The 7,731-nt window shown below is 40.0% G+C and overlaps 1 non-coding gene across 1 annotated transcript; it reads left to right on the forward strand.

Moving 5' to 3' along the window:
• Positions 1-1,578: 1,578 nt before the first annotated feature.
• LOC128847179 (U2 spliceosomal RNA) lies at positions 1,579-1,777 on the forward strand. Its single transcript, XR_008446863.1, has one exon. It is a non-coding gene; the product is annotated as a U2 spliceosomal RNA (small nuclear RNA).
• Positions 1,778-7,731: the final 5,954 nt, after the last annotated feature.

Below are 7,731 nucleotides of genomic sequence, written 5' to 3' on the forward strand. Positions count from 1 at the left end.
TACTCCTGTTCTTCTTTTTGCGGATACAGACTAACACGGCTGCTACTCTGAAACCAATATCAGTGGAAGTTATGAACAAAAGGTAAATGAATCCCTAACATGACTCTAAATAAATGTTTAAGAGATACACCTACCATTTGTCTTCATATCTGCCTTGTGAGCTGTAGTTTCTGTTTGTATTAAGGTTTCATTTAGTTCCCAAATCATCAATTATATAGAATTGCTACTGTCTGCTATCTGAATAGGAAGCAATAGCTTTGCAAAGAATTTCTTACATCACTCTGCTCTCAAGTGGTAGGGGAGGAAAGCCAATTTAAAGATGTGGCTGCACATCAGGGACTTAAAATCAGCATAAATAAGGTCTATTAAGGGACTAATCCCACTGAAGTTAATGGGACTACCCATGTGAGTAAAGGATTATACATGGCCCTCCGGTGTTAATTTTTAAGAAAGTGACATGGTGCTGTTCTCATTGCTGTTTGAAGCTCTTGTAGTTTGAGGGGGGAGTAGGGTAGAAGATTTTTCTTTTGCTTGCAAAGCAATAAATGAAAAGTTCCCCTGAAGTGCCTTCTGCCAAACCATTCCCTGCTTCCCACCCACAAATGTTGCAGATGAGTTTCAGCAGCTGTGAGCCCCATCTCCAGCAGTTGAGAAACTCTCTCAATTTTATGCAGAATGAGAGCCATAAATCAGTTTAAACCTGAAGCAATCTCAGTTAGTGTTTCCTTATGGGCCTAGTATGCATGTAGATAATACATAGATATTTATTTCATTATACTCCTGAGGCTTAATCATGCAAGGTGTTGAGCACCCTCAACTCCCCTTAAAGTCAGTTGAATTTGAGGATGCTCAGTACCTCGAGAGAGAATGCAAGTACCTTGCAGGATTGGGCCCTATCTTTGAAATCAGGTAAGGAAATCGTACAGCAACATATTTTAATTCTGCCCTGAAGAGTTTTACCGAACCCCCTACACGTCCTGACCCCTTAAAATCCATCTCAACATATTGGTGAGTTTTCCAGATCTTGTTTTAATTATCTAAGTCAAGCTGAAAAGCTTTTGGAATTCCTTTTTGTGGAACACTCTGTACTTGGGGGGCCTCAGCTGGATATCATGGGTTATGCAACCAACAGCTAAAGTTATTGTTTTCAGAAAGAAATTGCATGAATCTCATTAAATACATCGTTGATCAGGATGTCTCAAACACCATTTGGATCCAACCCTATTGTCCTAGGAAGGACCGCTTGCCCTCATTTCTGACTCAGTCTTAAGCCAAACTATTGTTTAGATTTAATTAGTTTCATATTGGGTTGTAGCATCATGTTGAAACTGACATTCTCCTTAAGACATATTTAAATGTTTGGGTATTTTTTTAAACCGGAAGAGGGCAGCAATTTTCCTAACAAGAACAAAACCACAGAACAGGTTTGACAAGATACAAACAATCCAAATGGCATTAGACTCACAGCAATGCAGTCTGGAAATGGGAGTGGGGGGGAACGGAAAGGAGCCTACAAACCAAGAAAAAGATTTCTCGTTTGTTAACAGGCCATTCAAATGGCAGGTGTTTAAATATTTCAGGCTTTCTTGGCCAGTTGGCTGAAGTGAAGTTTAACATCTGTTATCAGTTTAATACCTGATATATCCTTTATCGGGGGATCACAGTCCACATTATTAAGTGGATAGATAATTTAATAGGTTATTTCTTCCCCCTCCCTGTGATTTACAATCCCAAGTGAAACTGGTACTGGAGGTTCTTTCACTTTACCAGACCAATCAACCTTCAATCAAGATCAACAGACACTGAGGGCGTCATTTTTACCTACTATACATCTCCTGTTGAGTGACCTGTTAGTGATTGTGTAATTCTCCCACACTGCCCTTGCTGCTATAGTCCTCTGTTTACACAATTTTCACTAGTGTCCCCTCACAAACAAATAATCTATTGGCAAAAGAGGCTTGTTCACTAGCATTAGAGATCATGAGCGTAATCAAGGAAGAAAGAGAGCATGGCCACCTGAACTTTACATTTCCCCTGTAACATCATTGCTTCCTGTTGAAAGGAAGAGGAAAGTGGCAGGCTGCGTTCATGGTCGCTGAATTTAGTAACAGGCCAAGACCTCCATCACCGCTAACCGCCCATTCACAGTAGACACTCCAGGATGAGGAGCTCCGATGATCTATAGCAAAACTCTTTAGTGATGGTCTTACTTTTTAACCTTTGGCTCCCTGCAGAACTGAAACCCATGAATTTGCAGGAAATGGCTGTGCACATCTGTCTTCTTCTACCTGCCTCAATTACTAAGGGAGGCAGGTTCCTTCGCACCATCCTACAGTCTCTTCAGTTTGATACGCCCAAATATAACAAAGTCGCTCTCAGGTGGCTGAAGATTATAATGTTGGTGAAAGAAGTTATGGGAATAAGGAAGCAGTACATTTGCTGCTTTTGGTGTTCTCCTACAGCATAATTGCCCCCTGCATTATTCTGTTCTAGGGTACAACTGACACCATCTCTAAATTTGGTATTACGAGTCATCATTTACTCACAGGAGAAAAGCAAAAATATTTGGAATGATGGACAAACATTTGCAATGTGCCCGGTAGGCAGAATGTCTGTCCTTTAAGCTTGGAAAAAGAAGCCCCTAACAAATTCCATTTGAAGATGGGATATTTCTGGATTCCAAACTGCTCTTTTACTCACTATTTTCTCTCCTTGCCAATGAGGGGCAACCTGTCTGAGGCTCAATACTAATGTGACATACTCAGAAGGCCTCAGATTGATACAAAGCCTATTTGTTAGATGCCCAGCCATGGCCACCTGGATTCAACATGGTTATCTTAATAGGCGTTCGTTGCTTAGAGTGATCCAGAGAGGGTGAAAGATCATCTGATTGACATTTGCTCTTAGGAAAGACTGTTTTGCTACTGCTGCTGAAAGATGTGACAGGGCTCGAAAAGATTTATTGCAGGGATGGCAGACTGAATTGGGCCGTAAGTTTTCCACATTTTTACATTTGTTGAAGAAATCAGTGATAAAGGTGACAATCCACGAGCTGAGATTTCTGACTCTCCATTCTAACTATGCACACAAATATGATTTAATGAATGCTCACCTTAGTATCACAGATGATAAAACCAGGCGAAAGGAAGAAGGGGCTGACCCACTTGCTACACATCTGCTACAATTCATTCAGCACAGCGTCAAATTATTCACAGCTGCACAGGTACAACATTATTGTCCGGTCAAGACTATTTATTGCAAAGAAATTTCATTGCTTCTTACACAGGTGGACTGCAAGCAGTTGCAGTTCTATATATGCAGATAATGGCCTGTGCTCATAACACTGGTAATATACCAGTTCCTCAGCTGGTGCAAACTGGTGCAGCTCCATTGATTTCAATAGAGGATTTGTCCCTGTAGCCTCCTCTTCTCACACTCTGAAAAGTCTGGACACTGATTTTTCTAATACAGATGCATGGATCTCTTTCTTTAACCCCTAGATCCCTTAATCCCATTTGGTTATTTGAATTTAACTTCCCATTTGGTCTCTGGATATGACAAATTTATTCTATGTGTTTGATTATTTGTTTTAGGGTGACCAGATAGCAAGTGTAAAATATCGAGACAGGGGGTTGGGGGTAATAGGTGCCTAGATAAGAAAAAGCCCCCAAAATCGGGACTGCCCCTATAAAATCGGGACATCTGGTCACCCTAATTTGTTTTGAACAAGTAGTATTATGAATTTATCCCCTTCGTTAGTGATTAGTGAACAATTTGGAAAACAATGCTGATTTCTGCAAATATCCTTATTTAGATGTCTTCCATTTGGATATTGGTATTTATATGTATATTTGGTATTCATAATTTGTGTTCTGTGCTGGATCACCTAAATTAGGTAGGATAGTTGGTGCTTTTTTGGACTGGATGGCAAACTTTTTAAACAGGGGCCTAATGAATAATGAAATTTCAGAATAAAAATGTTAGATAAATAAATAAATTCTGAAATTTATGAAAATTTGGAGCCCTGTAATCATTTTCATAGATAGTTGGTATCTACATACCTGCAGATTATGAAGACTCTGATTCACATGTAACAGCAAACTGAACTCAAAGCATTTTTATTCATAACAATATTAACCATGTTATTTTTTTTAAAACTGTTCCACCAGATCTAATTGCCATTAAAATAAACTTCACATCACCTCTCTCATCTTTCTCCTCCTGAAAAGATGCTAAAATATGAAGTAGAGGATATCACTGGAAAACAAAAATTAGTCAATTTTTTTTTAAATTATATTTCAGCATAACCGTCATTTTTCCACCTCTGTTTGAAGTTGTGGGCTTGTTTGGCTTGTTTTCTATTCAATACTTGAATAGAATGGTTTGAAAAAAATATTAACATTTGAAATATTAGATGAACATTTTTAACCAGCTCTATTAAACACTTTTGCATTAGGACCCAGTTGCAATTTTTCAAAATTCTGAAAAAAAGAAGATTGACAAATTTGACAAAGCCTTCATAAGATTTTTCCCCATTGTTCAATCACCCATAGAGCTGGGTGAAAATGTTTCACTTTTTGACATTTTAAAATTCTGAATTTTTAAATTAAAAAGCAAATTTGTGAAAAAAAAATATTTTTTTCACCACCTCTAGTTTGCAGGAACAGAAGTTTTAAAAATATTGGAATATAGCATTTATCTTGATCAGATCAATGTAGTAAGATGCTTCATGATACATTTGTTAACAGAATAAACAAATTACAAAGAAATAAGCATTTTACATCAGAAGTGGTAGTGCAATGTTCATCCCAATGCAAAACCCTAGTGGCCGAGGTAAGATTGTTCTGAAACAGACGGATTACTTGGAGAATAAAGATAATAGCCTGTTTTTATATGCTCTATAACCATGACTTTGGTAGCATACAAAAACCATTGACAGTGCCATTAGAAAAAACAGAGAAAAGAAAATACAAGGTTGGCTTGGGTCGAAGAATTATGTAATAGGACTCCATCAGTGGTGGAATTCACTGCGGAGTTTAAATACACCTGGGTACCTAAGCACATGGGTAAGAAAATTAGATGTTCTTCTTAGTCTATCTATGTCTATTGCCAGCATTTTACATAACAGGACAATGGATCTGGGAATGATCTGCCTTGTTGGTTTTTGTTGTTATGAGGGATGGGCAAATTAGTGGTTACAGCAAGAAGCCATCCACAATTTTTCTTCTAACTGGAAGTGAACCCAACAGGTTTTGAGGTCTGAAAAAATTTGGTTAGATTTAATTAAAAAAAACAAACAAAACCCACGCTCAGATGACTTTACCAGTTTCCTCCAGGTCATTTCATTCTTTGTGCCACATTGTACCTGCAGGGCTGCCTGTGGCAACTCATATGAGCTGAGACTGCATCTTCGCTCTAAACTCACAACCAGCAACCAGGCTGTCAGTTACATCCATTTTACCTGCCTCCGGCAAGAAAGCAAGGATAGCGTTCTTTTGAAAACATCAGACAGTACCTTTTAATTAACTGCAGCAGTCACTTTTGGTTTTCTTAAACAAATTAGGCAGGGAAAGGATAGATGATACTGTATTGTTTTCCCTTCGGGGAATGGAGGGTAACTAGCAAGCCCGCCAGGCAACAAAGACTGGAGGGCCAGCATTCCCTAGGCGAGCAGCTGAAATAGTCACACATTTACTTTAGGATATAAATCAGCGGGGGTTAAAATCAGAAAAGAAAACTCTGAACAAGAATTTTTTGAAGTGTGGTACAGGCAGCAGTGACCTCACCAAGCAGTAGGTGACTGGCCACTGGCTAGGACTCAATTTGGGGAAAGACAGGGCCAGATTGTTTAGCTTGTGGAGTCTAAGCAACAATTTGGAAGATCACTGCCAGAATGTGAGAAGGTAGTTGAACACATCCAGCATCCTTCAGGAATACAACTGGCAGCATAGGGTGCAGAGAGCGTTATACAACTTCAGTATCTGCTGGTTAACCAGAGAATGGTCCTTTTTTCCCCAACATATTTTTCCTGTTATCAGAGTACCTAGGAGTTCCAGTCATGGACCCCCTTGTGCTAGTCACTGTACAAACACAGAATAAAGTAGATGGAAAACTGCTAGGAAGGGACTTGTGACTGAGTTGCTTTGTGCTGTGCCTAACTACTGACTGCTACATAGTATTTTCAGTTTCAAAATTATAAGGAAAGCAGCCAGAAACTGACTTGCTTTCTGTTCAATACTTGCTTAGATACCACAGTGATAGGTGCCTTTAAACAGCTAAAATAGAGTTTACATAGTTCAAAAGGAAAATGCAGAGTCTGGGCCCTGTTCTCTGCCACCGTCATCTGGAAATCTCCCCCATGGGATTATTTTCCTGAAAATACAGAAAAAGTGTGTAAACTGGTGACATGAAACACTTCAAAGTAAAGCAAACAAACATGGGACTCACTGGGGAATCAGAAACATCATGATACTACAATACTAGCAGTTAATTTTTCAGTGCCTCAGGCTTCTTGGCAGAGCGTCACAGTAAAATCGTCTAGGCATGCAAGATCAACTCATATCTGTTTTCTTATAAAGTCCCATCCTCTCAGAGTGGAGGCCTTTTACACCTTCATGGGAATGCTGTTCCCCAGTCAATGCTGAATGGGGGAGTTGGAAGGGAACCCTACGAACCTTCCCACCCTTTCATCCAGTGTGGATTACCAGAAGCCAGGGCCAGCTCTAGCGTTTTTGCCACCCCAAGCAAAAAAAAAAAAAAAGCTGCGATCGCAAGCGGCGGCAACTCTACCACCGCTTCAGTCTACGGTGGCAATTCGGCGGCAGGTCCTTCGCTCCGAGAGGGAGTGATGGCCCCGCTGCCGAACGGCTGGACGTGCCACCCCCCTCTTCATTGGCTGCCCCAGGCACCTGCTTGCTAGGCTGGTGCCTGGAGCCGGCCCTGCCAGAAGCATCCTAACCATGCTGTACAAAGTGTGAATGCGCCAAAGAACAAAGTCCCTAAAACAAAATCTTGCAGTCTAAATGCTCAAGTCAGTATAATATCAAACAATATATGACAGAACAAGGACAGAATGGGCTTATCTAAATAAAATGTATTTATTAGAGTGAAATTTACCCCTGTGTGTAGAGGGCTAGAACAAGGCCAATGAAGAACTTAAATCCCACTCTAGGGCTCTGTGTAGGGGCTCATTTCACCCTTATACTTTATAGGGTCAATTTTGTACTCTGGGGAAAATCCTGGCCCCATTGAAGTTAATGGGAAACTCCGATTTCCCTTACTGGTCCAGGATTACACCTTATACGCTTCACAGTAATTAAATTGACAGTAGCTTGCATGCTTCTCGGAACAGGTGAGTCTTGCTGTCAGAATTGTTTCATATGTTTACTTAGATTTAACTATGGTGCCTGCTTCCTGAATATAAACAGCAAGCAACATTATCCTATCAATTAGCTTCTCTTTCCAATTGGCTTCTCAACCAGGAAAACAAATGTGACTTCAGTCTTTGTAGAAACCATTAATATAGGGAAGAGTATGGGAGACAAATTGTATCGGTGGAGGGGTCAGTCAGTGGAGAAAAGTAAAACCTTTTGAGGGAAAATTGCTCTAAGTTTAAACACAATAATAAAGGCTGCAGTTGAAGCTCACTCTGCTCTGATTTCATGGCCAGCCATCGGACATTTATTAGACTATACCAAGAACTATGTGTATCAAAAACTTTCCCCCAGAAGG

This window comes from Malaclemys terrapin, chromosome 12 (assembly GCF_027887155.1).
Source record: "Malaclemys terrapin pileata isolate rMalTer1 chromosome 12, rMalTer1.hap1, whole genome shotgun sequence".
In the NCBI taxonomy this organism is placed as follows: domain Eukaryota; kingdom Metazoa; phylum Chordata; order Testudines; family Emydidae; genus Malaclemys; species Malaclemys terrapin.